Genomic DNA, 22,070 nt, shown 5'->3' with positions numbered 1-22,070 from the left:
GAAACAACATCATGAATTTGGTGAAAATGAAATTTTTCTTTAGAGACATTCTCACTGAGGATTGGTTTTAATCTTGTTGTGATTATTTTAGATATTAGTTTATAAACCATATTAAAATAGGAAATGGGACGAAATTCATCAAAAGACTTGGTGTTCTAAAATTTTGGAAAGAGGGCGATAAATGTAGTGTTAAGGGATCCTAAAATGTTTCCAAAATCTTATGATTCATGAATATATTTTAGCAGATAATATCTGATATGTTCATAAAAATTGTAGAAATTTCCACTGTAGATCACCTGATAATGCAATGTATTAAAGCAATATACTAGATCTACTTCTACAGACAAACTTGCGGAAGCTTTATCAATTTGAGCACGATCAATTAAGAACACATTTAACAGAGAATGAGAATTCAATCACACATGAACACAGAAGAATAACCTGGGGAAAGCCTCAACTAAAAACCCTTCTATCTATATTATCAAACAAGTGGAAATATATCAGAGATTACACAAAGCTTTAGCTCAAAATCTATCCAACTCTCAGTATAATCCCTCAATATTGCTCATAGATTAAATAGACACAACTTATGTCTTCCTTCAATCCTCCAAGCCTCCTATTTCCTTGTGCAATTTCTCTTGGGGTCTAGAAGCTGCCACCTGTGTGAAATTACCTCACACACACCCTCTGACCTCTGATCTAACTACGCAATCCTCAAGGAATGAATTCCTTCTGCATGCAAGAGATATCCTCATGGGAATATTCCTGCAACTGATAATACACTATCCCATCATCTGATCTCAACTGGGTCTCTGACTGAACTGACATGCATGAGTTATTTATGAGAGAATATTCAGTTATTTGAAGTACACTAGTTAAATGCATGCATGCATTAACTAACTGAACTCACAATTAATTCCTCCAACTGTTGGAACTAATCTAACTGGACTTAACTCAGTTAATTACAACTCGACCTTATCTTCTTAATTGATGGATAACTTCATAAATTAAAGGGATAACTGTTGCATGTCTCCACATAGACTTCAGGTTTGATTTTCTCCAACTAATTAACTCAGGATGAATTAATTAATTATTTTTCAAACAGATGCTAAGATCAAATTCGAATTTTAATTCTCAATTTTAGTTCAGGGACTAACTAAAATTGGAATGCATATGGAAATGCTATTTATAGCGATGCTAATTTTAGCAATTCAATATTTATCATTTCGTGTTGCTATTTTCAACACTCCCTCGCAACAAGAAAGGGTTTATCTGTCACCCCAATTCAGTCTCTATGGAACTCGAACTTGCATTTCGACAATGCCTTAGTCAAAATATCTGCATCTTGTTCCTCGGTCGAAACATACAGCAACAACATGATCCTCTTCACCACACAGTCTCAAAGATGATGATATCGGATATCGATGTGCTTGGACCTGTCATGAAATACTAGATTCTCAGAGAGTTTGATACAACTTTGATTATCACAATAGATCATTGTTTGATCCATATTCTAACCAAACAATCCAACTAGAATCTTCCGCACCCAAATGGCCTCACATGTTGCCTAACTGGCAGTCATGTATTCAGCCTCTGCTGAGCTAAGTGCAACTGATCTCTATTTCCTGTTGTACCAAGAAAATGCAGTTGAACCAAGGTTGAAGATTCCTCTTGAAGTGATCTTCCGGTCTGATGGAATCCCTGCCCAATATACATCTGTGAAGCCCTGAAGCTTCGCTCCCTCTGTCCGTCTGTACCACACTCCATGCTGAGATGTGCCTCTGAGGTATCTCAACACATGCTTTGATGCCTTCCAAAACAGCTTGGTAGGCTCAACCATAGCTTGACTCAGGTGGTTCACCGCAAAGTACAAATCTAGTCGTGTGTTCACTAGATACATCAATGAACCCACAAGCTACCGATAAACAGTAACAGCTACTACCTCACCTGAAGTAGCATCCTCCTTCCTCCAGTTACCAGCTAGAGGAGTCTGCATGGGCTTGCACTTCTCCATGTGAAATCGCCTGAGTATTTCATTGGAATACTTACCTTGAGATACAAACACTTCCCCATCCTTCTGCCACACTTCCATGCCTAGAAAGTAGTGCATAAGGCCCATGTCCTTCATCTCGAACTCTCTTACAAGATCCTCCTTACAAGACTTGATCAACTGATCATCACCTGTCAATATAAGATCATCCACATAAAGAACAATGATCAATGGCTTACCTTCTACCATGTTGTGGTAAAGGTTCGCATCTGCTTCACTCTTGGTGAAGCCCAACCCGGTGAAATAGTTGCGATCCTGGTGTACCAAGCACGAGGTGCTTGCTTCAACCCGTACAAATCTCTCTTGAGTCGGCACACATCCAACTCACGATCGAAGGTCTCAAATCCTTCCAGTTGCTCAATGTACACCTCTTCCTCAATCATGCCATTAAGGAACGCAGTCTTTACATCCATATGATGTATCTTCCAACCCATCTGAGCTGATAGTGCCAACATCGATCTGATAGATGAGTACCTTGCTACAGGAGAAAAGGTCTCATCGTAGTCGATCCCCTCGACTTATGAGAAACCACGGGAAACAAATCTTGCCTTATGTTTCTCAACACTGCCATCAGCTGCTTGCTTTACCTTGTAAAGCCATCAGGAACTAACCACTGACTTGTCCTCTAGCCTTGGGACAACATCCCAAACACAGTTCCGAATGATGGAGTCATACTCCTCCACCATTGCATCAACCCAGACTGGTTGCTGCACAACTTCCTCAAAAGAAGAAGGTTCGGTCTCTACACACTCCCCAACCAGGGCCATGTAACCAGTGTATCGCTCGGGTGACCTCCTTTGTCTGCACTGAGAGGATGGTTGTCCCACATTCTCTCTCGCATCCAACATCAACCTGTCAGCTTCCCTTTAGCGTTTCCTCCCATCTCTGGAAGACTCTGCATGAGTGGATGTCTCCACTCCCGAATCCTCTACATGCGGCTACTCCGCATCAGTCTGAGGCTCCTCCTCCTTAGGAACTAAAAGTTCCTCCTCTGCATGCAACTTGAGCTCCCTCTCAAGTGATACTCGCATGGCTTTCTACTCGTCGAACTTCAGATCTCTGCGTACCACTGTCCTCTGACTGGTAGGCAGGAACACCTGATAGTTGTGGGGTGTATCAGTGTACCTCACAAGTATCCCCAAGTCAGCTGTTAGATCTAGCTTCTTCCAGGCATCTTTGGTCACATGGAAATAAACCAATGATCCAAAAATCCTGAAGTGACTCACATCTGGTCTCTTCTTAAAGAAGGCTTCCATTGGTGTCTTCATCCCCAGTATATGATGCGGGCTTCTGTTCTGCAAGTATACTGTTGTATTACATGCCTCAGCCCACAAATGAAGTGGTAGGCTTTGGTCATGCAACATCGCACAAGATGCTCCCACAATAGATCTGTTCTTCCTTTCAGCCACCCCATTCTGTCGTGGGTTATGGGGTGCCATCAGCTCCTGTTTAATTCCTTCTACTGCACAAAACTCCTTAAACTGTTGGGAGACATACTCTCCACCATTGTCACTTCGCAAGGCCCTTATATTCTTTCCAGATTCTTTCCCTACCAAGGCTTTGAACTCACAAAACCTTGAGAAGGTTTGATCCTTCTTCTGCATAAATTAGATCCAGCATCTACGAGGAAAATATTTAATAAAAATAGCATAGTACCTTTGTTTAGCGGTGGAGGCTGTCAAGAATGGTCCACACACATCTGTATGAACTCACTCCAGGTCTCCAGCTCGACTATCTTGATCCTGAAAGGAATATTTTTCATACTTACCTAAGGTACAACCTTTGCACGTATCCACTTGCTCCAGTTTACCCTTGGGAAGTCCGGTAGAAATCTGTTGCATGATCTTCAAGGCCCCATGGTGCAAGTGGCCCAATCTTCTATGCCATAGCTCGCCAACATCTTGCCTCTGCACCAACTCTCTTTGGAACTCAATGTAGCGCAGTCATTTACCTCTAGCTTGTAGAGATTCTTTACTCGAATCCTAATCCTCTTGGTCTGTCCAATGCCAATATGCCTCAGGAATACCGTCCCTTTACTGAAAACTACATCATAGCCATTATCTTCTAGCATAGCGACAGACACAAGATTCTTCTTTAGACCTGGTACATACTTTACATTAGTCAGGGTGAGAGGAGCTCCATGCTCCCTCTGAAACGCAACCGTACCTTCACCTGAAACATAATACTTGCCATCATTTCCCATCTCGATCCACATCTAGAGATCCTTCTCCTCCAAGGTACTGAAAATATTCTTATCACCAGTCATGTGGAATGAAGCTCCACTGTCTAGGTACCAAACACATCCCACCATGGATGAAACCATGCATGCAATGAGGGAGAAATCCAATTCGAATTGTGAGGCCAGTGCCTCACCATCTGATCCCTTTGAGGGTCCCTTATTGGATTTCTTCTGTGGACAATTCGTAGCATAATGGCCCACCTCATGACAATGAAAGCATCACACTTTCGATTTGTCAATCTTCTTCCCACCATGGGAAGAACTGGATTTGGAATGGGATGCCTTTCCTTGCCTTACTCGCTAAGGCTAGATTTTCTTCATCATCTTGCTTTGATGAAGATCCATATCTGGTGCTTCTTCTTATCACCTCCTGCATCACATCCGACCAAAGTCGTTCCCAATCTAGCAGTTTCTATCTTCCATTTACCAAGTCATGGTAACTATGCCAACTCTTAGGAAGACCGAGGAGAGAAAGACTCACCATGTCAGCTACCATGATTCCTACACTTCCAAGCTCATCCCTATAGGTGGTGAGCTTGTTCAGATATGTAGAGATTGTGTCGCCCTTTTCACACTTGATTTTTTGAAGCTTGTCTTTCAGCGTCAGCTTCCTCTGATCGTTGGTGTTCTAATATAGATCCTTCAATGTTTTCCACATTGAAAATGGTGTCTCCTTCCCATGGAGACTCGAGACAATGTGGTCTCGAACTCCCTCTAGAAGAATCCTCCTCGCTCTAGCCACACATTTCTTCCATTCCGCCAATTCTTGGGCATTAGTAGCTACTGGCTTGGGGACTTCTTGATCAATAAAGTCCTTCAAACCGTTGTCCTCTAATACCACTTCCATGCGATCCTTCTAGGCTATATAATTCGAGCTACCATCCAAGGCATACTCAAGTCTCAAATTGTTGAATGCCATTGGGGAAATTTGAGATGTGATAAGAATTCGATTTCTATAATCAGGAACTTCAAACTTTGAACTTCTCCCTTCTTTATATATTGTTCTCCGCTTTGATCACCTTTGCTCTAATACCATGTAGAAATTCCCACTGTAGATCACCTGATAATGCAATGTACTAAAGCAATATACTAGATCTACTTCTACAAACAAACTTGCAGAAGCTTTATCAATTTGAGCATGATCAATTAAGAACACATATAATAGAGAATGAGAATTCAATCACACATGAACACAGAAGAATAACCTGGGGAAAGCCTCAGCTAAAAACCCCTCTATCTGTATTATCAAACAAGTGGAAATATATCAGAGATTACACAAAGCTTTAGCTCAAAAGCTATCCAGCTCTTAGTACAATCCCTCAATACTGCTCATAGACTGAATAGACACAACATATGTCTTCCTTCAATCCTCCAAGCCTCCTATTTCCTTGCGCAGTTTCTCTTGGGGTCCAGAAGCTGCCACCTGTGTGAAATTACCTCACACACACTCTCTGACCTCTGATCTAACTGCGCAATCCTCAAGGAATGAATTCCTTCTGCATGCAAGAGATATCCTCATGGGAATATTCCTGCAACTGATAGTACACTGTCCCATCATCTGATCTCAACTGGGTCTTTGACTAAACTGACATGCATGAGTTATTTATGAGAGAATATTCAGTTATCTGAAGTACACTAGTTACATGCATGCATGCATTAACTAACTAAACTCACAATTAGTTCCTCCAACTGTTGGAACTAATCTAACTGGACTTAACTCAGTTAACTGAGCTAAATCATTACAACTCATCCTTATCTCCTTAATTGATGGATAACTTCCTCAATCAAAGGGATAATTGTTGCATGTCTCCACATAGACTTCATGTTTGATTTTCTCCAACTAATTAACTCATGATGAATTAATTAGTTATTTTTCAAACAATTGCTAAGATCAAATTTTAATTTTAATTCTCAATTTTAGTTCAGGGACTAACTAAAACTGGAATGTATCCCGAAATGCTATTTATAGCAATGCTAATTTTAGCACTTCTATATTTAGCATTTCTTGTTGCTATTTTCAACAAAAATCAAAGAAGAACTAAACAATCAACTCATCCAAACCAAGAAACTTCCATGTTTTCATACTAGATATGGCTGCGAGAATTTCGTCTTAAGTTACTTTTGCAGTTAGAGTTGTATCATTTGTTGGAAATATTGTGTCACTGATGGAAAAGGAAAAGGAAAAATCATTTTCAACTAGTAAGGTAATGGAAAAGGGTGGCAAAGGAAATTAGAAGGTTTAGAGAATTTGGAGCCAGTACTTGTGTAGTAGATCATCTCATATGCAGGCGAAACCCACTTTGATGGGAAGATCCCCGAAAAAGATTTCCAAAAATGTGTGGAAGTCTAAAAATGGCCTCCTAGTTTGAGAGTTAGAGCCAGTCAAAGTTAACAGAGATTGGAGGAGTCATACATAGTGAGCATTGTTGCAAAGTAAAAATTTTCTTCTTTCTTCATGTTTGATTGTCTTTCAAGTTTGATAGTTTGTGCCTGCATGTCTTCAACTCGCAGTGTGTCTAAACACCATGGTACATCTGCATAGTGTCTTTCATGCACTTTTCGCTCTTACTTTTCTACGGGTTCATTCAAACTTCTAATGTTTTGGTTTGTATTGTCCTATCTTTCTTGTTTGTTGTTATGATTGTCTATCTTTCTTGACATGCATTCCCTCACCTACATCGGCCAACCAATGTGTCGGTGGTTGCATTAGAAGTATCACTTTACATATTTTTGGCCTATGCTTTGTTTGGAGTAGTTTTGCTTTTATGTGTTGTTTTCTTGTTTTTCTTTCGCTTTCACTCCTCTTATTTCCTTTGTTTTGTTTATTTTATTTCAGTGATAGGTTAGTTCCCACATGAGACCTGGCATGTTTGGCTTCTCAGACAAGCTTGGTGAAATCCAAGAGGAAGTTTTGCTACTATCAACACTTGGTTATCTGTCTATTCCCTCTCTTCATGTGAATCTTGCATTCCCTTTATTCAATGATACTCTAATGGAAAATATGTTCCTTTTGGAGAAAGTCACAAGTGAAATCACGATGTTTGCACCTTTAACTAGTACCACCTACTCTAATTAGTCTTTTATTCTTGGTTAATCCTTGTAAAATAAGTCAAGTAGAGTAAGGAGGGGAGTAAACTTAACAAGTATGTCAGAGGTGTATATAAACATCCTTCTCTGAAGGGACAACCCCTTCTGCTCTCAATAATTCGGGATCCCTCTTCTGCCCCATGAAATAAATAAATGCCTATGCACAGTTCTTTGAACAAATAAAAATGAAAATGAAATAAAGGGCAAAAGAAGAGAAAGGCTTCATACGCAAATAGGTGAAGCAAGTAACTCTTCCGGGGTATTGTCCAGGATCCCTGGCAGTGGAGCAATGCTTGTGTTCCTGAAGTGACTCCGTCAAGGTACTGCCTAGGCCTCCTGGCAGCGAAGTAACACTAGAGATGAAAACTAAGACTCTGACAAACTGTTTTCCTTGTACATTTATATACTCTTCATCCCCAATCGAAACAGCTCAGTCTGACTTGGCTTGGTATGTGTGTTGTCGATGAAGAGAATGGTGGGTACTATATCTTTAACTTAAGCTATGCGAAGAAGTTATGATAATTAAAGAACTGAATAATACCTCTAGAAGATTTAGACCTGTTTTTCACGAGACAAGATCCATACAGAGAGTTGGAGTTATACCAATGTGTCACTACTGTTGTAGCGGCTACAAGCTCCCTCCAAAATTTTGCCTATGCTTTGATTTTGGAGCCTCCCTTCATATCCATAGGAGTTCATCTTGCACTGATCTAGGTATTCATGCTTCAACTGAGACTTATATTTTCATTTTTGCTTGTGTTTTCTCATTTATCTAAATATTTCTAAGTCATAAGTTGATCTCTCAACTTGGTCTCACAACAATTCTAGGCTTGCCTCCAGAAACTACGCAGTCTTGACTGGAGGTCATCCTCGAGCTCATAAAATGTGCATTCATGGAAGGCAGCCCAACACTGAGCTCAGAAACTACGTAACCCTCACTAAGCTCAGAAATTGCGTAGTGCACTGAGCCGGAAAGTTGCCTAGTTCCCTAGAACTGTGCACTCTTTACTGGTAATGTGCATGGCAAGTTTCCCTAAAAAACCTAAAAAATAAAAAAGCATCCTTAAAAAATAGGGATCTATTTTTAGTATCTCGAAGGAGGCACTTTCGCTATTTTTAGAAACTTCCACCAAGTGTCGCTTTTTTCTTGATTTTAGGCATGCACATCATAAACCCTAATTTCCCTAAATCTATTTAATTGACGCTTCTGGAGCTCATTTTCACATTTGGTATTGGAGCTGTAGCATTCCCGGGGAGATCAAGGAACCTTCAACGCAGTTGTCGTCGATTTTTTGGGTGAGTTTTTCTTTTGTCGTGTATTGTCGCTTTTCCTCTTGCTTTTGTCTTTTGGCTTGTGTGAGTATTGTTTCACTTATTTATATTCATGGTTGTTGGTGTTTTAAATTGTTTTAACTTGTAGAAGTGTTGTTTTAAGTTTTAGATTGCCTTTCCCAAGTGTCGCATTAGTTTTCCTATTTTTGCACCTATGGTCGTCGTTGCGGTGACTCTCCTCACATACTTCATTTTCCTTCCATTTGATTAATTGTTACACTTGATTCACATGAATTTACTCTTAGTCAGATCTGCACTCATCTTCACACTATTTCTCATATATGCTCGTTTTCCGCACATCCCTTGGAAGATATGCACTTCCCTTGGCTGGTTTTCACTTTGCCTAGCTAACACTGCGCAATCCTAAGGCTCAAGCCACAAATTTGGCCTATGGAATTCTGTAGTGCATAGTCCAATCTGGCTCCAACCGTGCACTGCACAGTTCTAGGAGCCAACTTGTCATCTTGGCCACTGAGATTGCCCAATGCATAGACTCTCCCAGGCCTCTGCCTAGGCTGAACTGCTCATTACGTAGTTTCAAGCCATAAGTTGTGACCTTGGTTGTTGGGACTACGCAGTGCAGTTCCCACAGGCAACTAGTCCCTCTTTCCAATGAGAATTACACAATCCTCCCCATCAGATGCGTGGTTTGCTTCTTGAAATTTCCTTGTAAGTAGATTTGCTATAGACTGATATTTTCTTGCCATGAGTGTCTTTTTTGTCCCACAAGTACAACAATTGTTGAGCACCTCTCCAACAGTCACTATTACCATGGCACCTAAGAGAGTTGCTTCAAAATAAACCACTGAAAGCAATATTAGGGAATTAATTGAGAAAGTGTCAATAGATTTTCCAATTATGTAGATACTCAAATATTTATAGAAAAAGGGATCATCAATGACATGGCAACGGGTTAAAGATGCTTTTGCAAAAGACTTCGAGGTAGACTTAAAGGACCGAAAAGTGTATCTCAGCATCCCGTAGTTAGGATTATACAAGATTGCATGCAGGTGTTCGATCTTCTCGTGTGTAAATGTCATCAGCTAGATTGTCTCACACATTGATGAGAAGACGATGAAATTGAGCAGTGTCAGCGGGCAAAAGCTTGCCACATTCTAGGCAGAAGAATTTTAGTGAATGTATCACTTGTCTGAGCCAGTAGAGCGCATGGAATCACTTTTCTAGGCTACCCACAACTATGTGAACATGAGAGGCATTGTCAAAGGCTGGGTGAAGGAGCCATCAAAGTATCAACAGACACCCACCCATGTGTACGAGACAAATTCCCTCAAGAAGGCTTACCATCTCTTGGTTATCCTAGCTTGCATGATTCATGGTCAGCAGAGAACAAAAACCTTTCCTGAAGGGTGAGAAGTCTTATTAGATTAGGTGGTGAATGAGGGGAAGTCGTTCAACTGGTCAAATATGTTGGCTCGATAGTTGAAGGCCCATGTAGCATAGGCTCAAAATCCTCCCGAGGGTGAGTGAACAAAGTTCTATATGTCTGAATACTTACTGGATGCAACCCATGCAAAACAACAGTTTCCTGGCATGAACTAGACATGGACACCACGAGAATCTGTCGTGCACATCTATTACAAGTTTCTTTTAGAATGCAGTTATCCAGGAGTAATGGCATGAATAACTAACCACTTATCATCCCGCTTTACAAGCTTATCTTTGAAGAAGATCTACCTTGCATGTCACGAGAAGAAATGGAGGTGATAATAGACATCACAGATTGGTATGTCTCACCAAGTGGCACCTTAATTAGAGTGTTTTGTGGAAAAAATCCTTTGCATGTCTTACCAAGGTACGCCACCGACAAACTTGTCATGCAAGAGGTATCATATCATCTCACCACATGGTTGTTAGAAACACTGCATAGGAAGAAGAAAGCACCACGACCCACTCTTCCTTTATACATTGGATTATACGAGATAAATAACTTGAAATTCGTGGTTTCCGGGGAAGGGAGATAGTGAGGTTTGAATTCGGCACTCAGGGCTTTAATCCATAGGATTCTTGTAGTATTTGTAAAGACCACTGTGCGAGAGCTTACTTTTTGTGGATCAACGAGGCATTTCATTGGCCAAAGGAGGATCATAGAGGTAATGCTACAATGCCTCCAAACTCCATGAGTCAATCAGTTTAGTGGGGACTTCACAGGATGCTCCATAGACGGTAGCAACTTCGGAAGCAACAACAATAGAAGGCAACAACCCCATGCAGGACAAGGGAAAGAGGAAGATTGTCGATAGTCTAGAGGGAGAACAAAGATGAAACATGAAAGCCGATCTTATTCTCATGAAAGCAGCTTTGGTGGTAGAAGCAAAGAGGAATCAAAGGATATAAAGAGTAGAGAAGAGTAAGAGAGAAAAGCAAAGGTCACAGGAAGCAAAATTGAAGCTGTAGGAGATAGAGCAGAAGTTGAAGGAAGAACATGAGTTGAGGAGGAAAGAAAAAGAAGAGAAGCAGAAGCAGGAAGAAGAAAAAAGGAAAGGTGCAATGTCAGAGTAAACAACACTGATACAGGTTGAAGAGAAGGAACATTTCCAACCAACATTTGAGGAGGAATGTGGACAAATGCAGGTTCAGGAGCTTGTTCAGCAAATTAAGCAATTGATTGAAGTAATAGACATGGAGATGGGGTAGGAGCTGCCGAATGAAGATGTTGATCTGATGTCGAGTGCACCATAGGTCATCCCTCAATCTCCACCACCTCCAGCAACAGACTTGGCCCTGAGCGAGCAAGGGAGTGTTGTTCCCCTTAATGATGATCCGATAATGGATGTGTACAATTTATCATTCGATGAGTTCCAAAGGAGGATTGTACAAGCACGGAGAAAGCACTTTTCGGATGATCACACATCACCTACATTCGTTAGAGAAAGGGTGATAGTGTCGGACACCAGGAAGCATCCAAATTCCATTGTTGAAGCCATCTTGTGTTGGGTGTGGAGCCTGATTATCTTCTATATTCAAAGGTATCGCCACATAGGACCCCAGTTCAAAATGGGGCGGCAACGCCGCCCGTAAAATAATCGCTGTCGTGGGGGGTCGGGTTTCGGGGGCAGCGCCCCCGAAGCTAAAAACAGCTGTAAAATTGCCTTGTAAAAGTATAGTAATTTCTAGTCAATCTGGGCCGTTCATTAGGCGGATGATCTGACGGTAGAACTTATGTTTAGTTTAGGGTTTTTTGCCCTAGAAGGCAACCCCTCTCTTTATATGAGGGCATTGTATTTGAGGCTGTGAGATAGATGTGTATTCGGTGAGCAAGAAACATAGAGGTGAGACTGTGAGAGAAAATAGAGGATATTACAGCGGTTTTGCTGTAGGTTGTATCTCTTCATTTTGCTGGATAATAGAAAGGAAGGACTGGCTGTTCGGGGTGGACGTAGCCCAAACTGGGTGAACCACGTATATCTGTGTCTCTCTTGTTTTGTGCGTTTTCTGTGTTTATATTTCTGCAATATTTTATGTGTTCCATTGCTCCGTAATATATAATTTTCTAACATCTTGGCCTATGCTAGAGCAACAAGAGCAAACATCCAGTATTTGATGACCAAGAATGAGAAACTAGCACAAAACTTGCAGGTTATTAGGCAAGAGGCAGAAGAACTTCGTGCAACAGTGAAAAATGTATTTTCCACACAGGTTTACTTGCAGGAGATGAGAGCACCCATGCTTGTTGAAGTATCAACACTTGGAGAAACCATGCAAAATCTATAAGAGGGGTTTGTCACTGTACATAAAGCAATTGTCCATTTGCATGGCCTACAACAATAGTGAAAATAGTTTGTTAAAACTCTCAAGAACATACAAGCTTCCATTTCTTATGTGTAAGAGTGGACAATGCGATACAAAGGGGCACCACTTCACTTAGTGAAGAAAATGAAGCCACAAGAAGAGCTGGAGAAAGCAAAGATTCAAATGTTGATTCAGAACAACAAGCAACTCGCCACATTCATTGGTATTCAAGCCTTGTATGTATGGAAATTTAGTAGTTTGGATGTCCTGATGATAACGCACCAGATCCCATCAGTCGGTTCACTCACCAAAGCCAAACCCAAGAACCAAGTCCGACACGAGATCGAAGAGTAGTTGGAGCAACTGAGACAGAATGCCACCAGGGAAGACTTGGAGCTGAACAGAAAAATATGTAGAATTACATCGGTGGTCCTGTCCAAGTCAGAACAATGTTTCTCATGCTTCAGAACGAACTGGACACGGGTTCCAAGACAGTGTACCCGGATGCCATGGAGGCCAGAGTCCACTTCTAGCCAAACATCGTCATGCAGTTTGCGGATATCATCACATATTATCAATCTTGGCACCAATATGTGACTGAGAAGTAGCAAGTGGAGGTTGTTGAGCTAGACTTCTCCCAAACTCAAGCATCATAGTGTTGTGTCCTATTAGGTTGTCAAGTTGTCTCTACCTTATTTTTTCTCATATGGGTACAAGTGTAAAATGTAATATTATTTGTAATTATGTTGTAAGTGAAATTCTAAGTGCCAATATTGGATTATGAACAGTCATCATGTACTGTAATGTGTCATTTTATAAAGAAGTTGAAGAGTCATGAGGGTGGTCCAAAGGTCACAAAGGGGAGTTCAATAGCCACCCCCTCTTGTTATAAATAGAACCTCATAACTCATGTAACAAACTTTTGGGAGCCAAATGTTTGGCTAGGCTTAGGCTTAAGAAGAGCTTTGGAGTATTGTGAAGAGCATTGGCTTCTTCGTAGTGTAGAGCGAGTATACTTCTTTAATGGAGCAGGTGTTCTTTATTGTAATGTTCCACTATTGGGGCTAGTGGTCGTCAATTGCGTATTTATGAATGGAACTTTCACTTATAATACTAAAATCACAGCCAACACGCTTTCATGCTTATGTTGTGAATATAGTAGGACTATTCTTGTTGCATTTGTAATGTATGTTATTTAACTTACGCTTATGATTATGAACTATTTCATTTGCATTTATATGAATCTTGTTGAATGCATGTTGTTGTATTAACTAATCACTTTAACTTGTGGACTATTCTGCATCTTAGCTTGTGATTTCATTTCGCTCGTGTGTTCCTTTCAAGTTACATACTATTACAAGCTTCCAAGGGGCACACTTCCTCTTCCCTTCATGCATCACACTTTACTCTCTATAGGGTCACACACTTGCTCTCACCTAAAGTTATCATACTTCCCTATGCACGTTTTCGTAGTCAAGGCATAACATTACCACCGACTGCTGGGACTCCTACTCCAAACAGTGTGAGGCCTAGTTGGGTCTTCATTATCGGGGAGATCCCCTAAATGTTGGTGGGTCCAACACCGTCAACACTTCCACAACCAAGATTATCCCCTGACTGCCCTGGCTCTGTCAAATAGTCCTTGCTCCAATAACCTTCTAGGCATAGTCAGGCACTTTCATATTGCAGCGGTTAAGACTGTTATGCTACAATTTATATAAATTTTTGAGGCGAAGCCTCATGTGGAATTGAAATACTATAGGCTTACCTCTGTAGGTTTTAACCCCGTACATAAATTACCTGCATACGAATTCTAAAACACATAAAATAAACAATGCGAGAGCATAACACATAAAACACATATACACAGAGATTTTCCCCTGGATCCCAAAACCAAGACTACCAGCTTCATTATTCATTATTTTCCTTTCAATGTTACAATACATTTTTATACATTCCGAAGCATCCAATACCATGGACCGAAAACCATGGCGTCCAAAACCATGGACCGAAAACCATGGCGTCCAAAAAAAATGTGCGAAAATCATGCACAAAACCATAGGTGGGTCCGCCCAACCTAACATAGGGTCCAAAACCAAAATTTTCCAGGGCGCTGCCCTGGACCCCATAAAGTGGGGTTACGGGTACACCTCAAACCCCCTGTCATCTCCCCCCCTCTAACCCCCGGTTAACTACGTGGGCTAGTCGTGGAAAGAATATAATCCACTTGTTGTTTTCTTTTCGCAGGGGGCCACAAGAGAGCTTAGTCATTTATCCAGCCCTACAATGCCCATTGTTTCCCTACACCAAGAGAACTTCTCAGTGCTCACAAATTTTGTCAATGCATCTATAGTATTCTTCAAAGTGTCCACCTTTACCAGCAACACCTTTTTGTTTTCTATCATATCCCTCACAAAGTGATACTGAACATCAATGTGCTTTGTCTTTGAATGACATGCAGGGTTCTTTGCCAAGAAAATTGCACTTTGGCTGTCACAGTCTATCCTTATAGCTTCCTGTACTAACCCCATACTTGAACACAATCTCTGCAACCAAACTGCTTCCTTGCTTGCATGAGTGGCTACCATGTATTCTGCCTCTGTAGTTGATAGTGCCACTACAGATTGTTTCTTACTCATCCAACTGACTGCACCTCCAAATAGGTTAAACACATACCCACTTGTAGATCTTCTTTGATCCAGATCTCCAGCCCAGTCTGCATCAACAAAGCCATGAATATCCAACACTTTGTCCAATCCTGGTCTTCCTTGGTAGCACAAACCATAATCACTAGTGCGATGCAAATACTTGAAAACCCGCTTCACTGCTGTCCAGTGCTCCTTCCCTGGTTTTGACATAAACCTACTCAATACTCCCACTGCATGTGCTATGTCTGGTCTATTATAGACCATTGCATACATTAGGCTACCAACTGCACTTGCATATGGAACATGGGACATGTCCTCTTCCTCTTTTTGTGTCTTGGGACATTGTTTAGCGAATAACCTCACACCTACAGGAATAGGAACCTTCACCGATTTACTATCCTGCATATTAAAACTCTGCAATATTGTCTCGACATACTTCCTCTGGTTTAACCAGCGCTTCCTCTTTACCCGATCTCTTTTAATTTCCATGCCCAAAATATAGTTTGTAGCACCAAGATCTTTCATGTCGAATTTGGAGGACAATTGGGTCTTCAAATCCTGGATAACTTCTTTGTCATTTCCAACCAGCAACATATCATCCACATACAAGACCAGATAAATAACATGGTCACCAATTAATTTAAAATACACACAGTGATCTGCTTTGCTTCTGGTGAAGCTAGGTCCTCGTATAAATGTATCAAATTTCTGGTACCACATCCTTGGTGACTGTTTTAACCCATACAGAGACTTCTTTAACTTACATACCAGTTCTTTCTTACCCTTCACAGCAAAGCCTTCAGGTTGCTTCATGTAGATCTCCTCTTCCAAATCCCTGTGAAGAAATGATGTCTTCACATCCATCTGTTCTACCTCAAAATCAAAAGCAACAACAACAGATAAAAGTAATCTAATAGAAGTTACCTTGGCAACAGGAGAAAAAATATCACCAAAATCAATTCCCAGCACCTGGGAATAACCTTTTGCTACCAACCGAGCTTTGTATTTCTCCACTTTTCCTTATGCATTTCTCTTCTTTTTGAACACCCATTTGCTGCCAATGGGTTTCCTTCCAGCTGGCAACTCCACCAGATCCCAAGCCTCATTTTTGTGCAAAGATGCCATTTCATCAACCATGGCCTCTTTCCAGAGTTTTCCATCCTTTGAATCCACTGCTTCCTTCACAGTTCTGGGATCATTATCAGTAAAATACAAAGCAAAATTTGAACAGAAAGCAGACGGACTATACCTTTCTGGTTGCCATCTTTCTTGAACTGATCTTCTCACAGCCAGAGTTTGTGGCTCTTCATCTTCTGATTCCCCCTCTTCTATAGAGTCTGATTCTTCCTCCTTTAGCTCAAACTCTATCTTCTCAGGTTCTTTTGGTTGGACTTCATGTTTAATAACATCTTTTACCTCTCTGAACACCACATCTCGGTTGTACATAACCTTCTGTGTGACTGGGTTCCAAAGCCTATAACCCTTTAAACCATCCTTCTACTCAATAAAGATGCACTTTTCAGATTTACTATCCAACTTGGTTCGTTTCTTCTTTGTAGCATGTAGATATGCATCACATCCAAATACCCTCAGATGTGAAAGAGAGGGTTTCTTACCAGTCCATACCTCTTGTGGAGTCTTATCCTCCAACACTGATGAAGGTGACCTGTTGACCAGGTAACATGCAGTATCCACCGCCTTTGCCCAGAATTCCTATCCTAACCCGGCACCACTGAGCATGCTTCTTGCCCTTTCCATTAACATCTTGTTCATTCTTTCTGCAACTCCATTTTGCTGAGGTGTATATGGAGTAGTCTTCTACCGTGCTATACCACACTTCTTGCAGAATTCTTCAAATTTCTTACTGCAAAACTCTCCACCATTATCTGTCTTCAGCACCTTTATCTTCTTCTCTGTCTGGTTTTCCACTAGAGCCTTAAATTCTTTAAACCTGTCAAAGACTTCAGATTTCTTCTTAAGGAAATATATCCATGTATTCCTTGAAAAATCATCTATAAATGATACATAGTACACAGACTTGCCCTGTGATGGAACCTTCACAGGTCCAAACACATCACTATGCACAAGCTCTAATATATGTTTCACCCTCTTACCACTAGAGGGGAGACTCACTCGATTCTGCTTCCCATATATAAAATTTTCACAGAAATCAAAATCCAGAGAGTTATTACTCATACCTTTACCATGAAGTATTCGAAGGCCCTTCTCTCAAATATGTCCAAGCCTTTGATGCCATAGCACGGTCTTCTCTCTAGAGACCACTAGATTTTCTGCTCCACTTTCAGGAACCATAGAACTATTGCACCCATCAATAACAGTGCTACCTTGCAGCTTGTATAGAGTTCCAATCCGAACTCCCCGCATCAATACCAGTGCTCCCCGAACCATTTTGCAGGTATCCTTCTTGAACACTATTTTTACACCTGCATCATCCAGCTTGCTTACAGAAATAGATTTCCGGCTAATGCAAGAATATGTAGAACACCTGGAAGTGTTCTAACCCTTCCACTTGGAAGTGTTCTAACCCTTCCACCTTGCAACTTCAACTTTACTTTTCCGCAACCAATGATTCTAGCCTTCCTGTCATCCCCAAGAAGACATCACCACCATCATATTTCTCATACTCACAGAACCACTCTCTATGGGGAGTGAAGTAAAAGGATGCACCTGAGTCAATCAACCATGCCTCATGATCTACATGTGTACTTAAAGAATCCAAGTACACATCTCCACCTTCATTTGAGGTGGTTTTCGCCTCTGTAGAAGGAGCCTCATCAGATCCCTTTCTTTTGTCAGGAGCTTTATATTTACAGTCCCTTTTGAAGTGGCTTTCCTTTCCGCATTTCCAGCACACCACCTTTATAGGTTTTCCTGGAGATTTAGATCTCCCACTCGATGACTTATTTTTGTTTCTGTTATGGGACCGTCCTCGTACAGACAAGGCATCACCATTTTGGCTCTCCATATTTTTCCGTCTCATCTCCTCCGTCAGCAAGGCTGAGACTATTTCATCAAACTGCAAAGCAGTTGCATTGCTACCTATTGCAATAACCAGACTATCCCACGAATCTGGTAGAGAACACAATAAACTGATGCACTTATCTTCATCTGAAATTTTAATATCAACAGATGCTAACTGACTTACCATAGTATTAAATGCATTCAGATGCTCTGTCACCGAGTCTCCATCTTTCATCCCTAGGTTATACAACTTTCTCCGCAGGAACAGTTTATTCACCAGAGACTTAGATTGGTACAAAGTCCCTATCTTGTCCCACAAAGCCTTCGCCATAGCTTCCCCTGATACATTCAACAACACTGAATCTGAGACACACAATCATATTGTGCTCTTTGCCTTTCGATCCAACTTTTTCCATTCCCCATCGGACACTCCTGTTGGTTTAGTACTTGGATCTACCACGATCCACTGATCTTTATCCACCAACAGATCCTCCATCTTGAGTTTCCACAACTCAAAACTCTGACCATTAAATTTCTCGATCTCTATCTTTTCACTGCTCGCCATCTTCTTTCACCACCAAAATCGATCTCGCAGATCTCCCACTGAACATGGTCTACCACAGGCCCGAGCGAAACCCCTCAGCAACAAAGGCGTCCCGTTGAAGCCAAATCTGCTCTGATACCAAATGTAGGTTTTAACCCCGTACATAAATTACCTACATACGAATTCAAAAACACAGAAAATAAACAATGCGAGAGCATAACACATATACACAGAGATTTTCCCCTAGATCCCAAAACCGGGACTACCAACTTGATTATTCATTATTTTGCTTTAAATGTTACAATACATTTTTATACATGCCGAAGCATCCAATACCATAGGTCAAAAACCATCGCGTCCAAAACCATGGACTGAAAACCATCGCGTCCAAAAAAAATGTGCGAAAATCATGCACAAAACCATAGGTGGGTCCACCCAACCTAACATAGGGTCCAAAACCAAAAAAATTTGGGGCGCTACCCCGAACCCCATAAAGTGGGGTTACAGGTACACCTCAAACCCCCTGTCACCTCCCCCCCTCTAACCCCCAGTTAACTACGTGGGCTAGTCAGGGAAAGAATATAACACAACCCAACAACCTCTAGGATCCCAATGTTCCACCATTATTGCCCTGATTTATGAAATGACTTTAGCCAAGAGAAAAGTCTCCTTCACGCACGTGAACCATCTTTTCCAAACCACAGGGAGTAAATACGACTCTCGCTCTTAGGGATTTCGCATGGTGATGGCTTGATTTTTCATTCTATGAATCCAGATACAAGGTGTCAGTTGTAGATTTCCTCCATTTATCCTCTCCTTGACGCCAAGTGTTCTGACATGCCGAGGTTTTCATCCAGGAGTCGTCAGAGAAAGAACGGATAAGCTCAAGTTACGCCAGATGGGAAGAGAGAGGGGGCACATATAGAGGGGAAGGATGTGATGGGGGTAGGGAGTTCGAGAGGAGGGGTGAGGGAGGGGAAAATGTGGTGGGGGGAAGGTGGTCGAGGGAGGAGGGTTGGAGAGGGGGTGATGTAGAGGATGAGGTGGGGGACGGGGAGACGGGAGGCAAACCATGGAAGGAAGGAAGGATGAATTCCCACAATAGGAGGGGAGGGACAATAAAGATTACAAGAATCCTTAAATCCATGATATTTGACTTTGGTGCCCGATTTTTGGTGTAGCACGAGAAAATTATCATCAACTTTATATTATGAAACCAGCTCACAAAAAGAGAGAAAAGATAGATGAACACCTTAGAAATCAACCTCTTCGAGGGGGCAACCTCCTTTACATTACAGAAATGAACAATTCTTGGACGATACAAATGACAAGACCTCCTTTCTATATATAGGAGTCTAACGGGTCATAATATAATTAGAGCCGACATAACAATAATAATGTAAGCGCACAATAATAACATTAGTGGGCTTCTATGGGGCACAATAATAACAATATGGGGACTACATGGGCACAACAATATAATAAGGGGGTTGTACTAATAACAGTAAGGGGTTACACTAGTAGTATAGGGACCTAACATGCCCCTCTCCTTCAAAAAGTGTTGTTCTCAATGCTTGAGTAGTTCTTGATGCTCATAAATAAAATTCTTGTCCTTCCATGTGGAATATTCAGTTGGTAAGTTCTTCCACTTGATGAGATACTCTGAAATTGATCGATTTCGTAGCTGTTGGGTTCTTGTTTCTGTGACTGATCCAGGCTCCAATATGATTTTTCTTTCCTCGTCATGTTTTGGCAATATTGTTTGAACTGGGATCTTCTGCAACTTTTGAATGAGTGGCCACACTTCTTCATCCTTCTTCCATTCATACCTTGTTTCGTTTATCAAATCTGGTTGGCTAATAGAAATGGCGCACAACAATGCTTCCACATCCTCATCCTTTCTTGAGAGTGCATATGCCACAACATTTAGCTTCCATTTTTTGTAGATGATTTCAAAGTCATAACCCAACATCTTTGTGACCCATTTTTGTTGGTTTTTAGAGGATACTTTTTGTTCTAAAAAGTATTTAATACTATCATGATCCGTTTTTACCTTGAAGTGTCTTCCCATTAGGTAAGGTCGTCATTTCTTAAGTGCATGTAATATTGCCAACATTTCCTTCTCATAAATAGCTTGCTTTAGATGTAGTTGTAAAAATACCCAATCACCTACATCAAAACTTCTTTCACTATGATGTTGATCTGCCTGTTGTTTCACTCGATACTGCACCAAAGTGGCATTATCCTTTAAAAGTTGGAGAACTTGTTGTTGATGCTGGTGTGATCTTTCATTGCTTGAATCTTTTTCTTCTTCATATGTCCTTCTATCTTAAGAGTTTGAGGAGTGGTAATTTCTTCCAATGCATTACAAGGTATGGTCGGATTCATTTCTTGATTCTCGATGTGATATTTCACTTCTTGAACATTTTCATTCTTGATATGTCCTTCTAGATTGATAGTTTGAGTGGTAATTCCGATCAATGCATTACAAGATATGGTCAGATTCATTTCTTCTTTCTCGATGTGATCTTCCACTTCTTGAACCTTTTTCTTCTTAATATGTCCTTCTATCTTGAGAGTTTGAGGAGTGGTAATTCCTACCAATTCTTTACAAGATATGGTCAAATTCATTTCTTCTTTATCTATGGTTGGTTCCTGGTGCATATCCTCTTCTTTTGACGTTTCTTGATCCTTTTCTTCCTCCTCTTCACAATCAATGTAAAATAATTTCTTCTCAGCACACTTGTGACCTTTAATGTATTTGTTATCACAATTGTAACAAAGCCCTTTTTCTCTTTTTTCTTCCAATTTTTGTGGTGTAACCCTTGTAGGTTGTGGAAGGCTAGGAGAACAAACACTTCCATCTTTATAGTTGTGAGGGGTAGACTTCCTTGTTCCATAATTTTTCTTTCCACTTTGTAACAAAGCCCTTTTTCACTTTTTTCTTCAAATTGTTTTGGTGTTGCTCTAAAGAAGGTGTTGCTCTTTGTATCCTCATAATGTGCTATAATTTCCTCTGTGAAAATTGACCACGTAACAAGTGGTTTACGAGAACAGAGCCCTTTATACCATAAAAATTGATCTTTTTCTAAATATGGAGATGCAATATATACCTTTTTTAACAGTGGTACACTATGCAGATCAAAATATTTCTCCATTTGTAGTATCCAATTTACCGGATCCTTGCCATCAAACTTCCTCATCTCTCTTTTTCTTGATTTTAGGAGCTCGATCTTGAAACGACTATAACTCTGTAATTTCAGATCTCCAAGTTCTGAAATCTCTTCTTGCAGTAGCTCTCTGAGTTCTCTTTCTAATCCCACAAGTTTGATTAGAATTTGATTATCCGAGAAAGAGTTATGCCAAATCTCTCACGGTGACCTGATTATAGACTAGTTCAGTAGAGCGAACTTGTGACGTGCCACGTCTAACTATTTC

Source organism: Pinus tabuliformis, chromosome 1_1 (genome assembly GCF_031772625.1).
Source record: "Pinus tabuliformis cultivar Carrire ecotype Pingquan chromosome 1_1, CPIR1, whole genome shotgun sequence".
Classification (NCBI taxonomy): domain Eukaryota; kingdom Viridiplantae; phylum Streptophyta; class Pinopsida; order Pinales; family Pinaceae; genus Pinus; species Pinus tabuliformis.
This window is presented reverse-complemented; position numbering follows the sequence as displayed.